A 206-nucleotide genomic window follows, 5' to 3' on the forward strand; every position below is an offset into this window, starting at 1 on the left:
CTGAGCCCTGGGTCCCGCTGACTGCGTGATCCGCCGCACTCCTCTGCTGCTGCTTTAAGACTGCAGAGCGCCCCAACGGCCAGAGCAGGGGAGGGGTCCCCGCTCGCCTCCGCGCGCGGCCCGCCGGGCTCAGGCAGGGAAGGGCAGCACAGGGGACCCGGCGCCCGAGGCCGCCGCAGCAGGATGAGCCTGGCCGCGCGCCTGCT

This window comes from Microtus ochrogaster, unplaced genomic scaffold, assembly GCF_000317375.1.
Source record: "Microtus ochrogaster isolate Prairie Vole_2 unplaced genomic scaffold, MicOch1.0 UNK72, whole genome shotgun sequence".
In the NCBI taxonomy this organism is placed as follows: Eukaryota; Metazoa; Chordata; class Mammalia; order Rodentia; family Cricetidae; genus Microtus; species Microtus ochrogaster.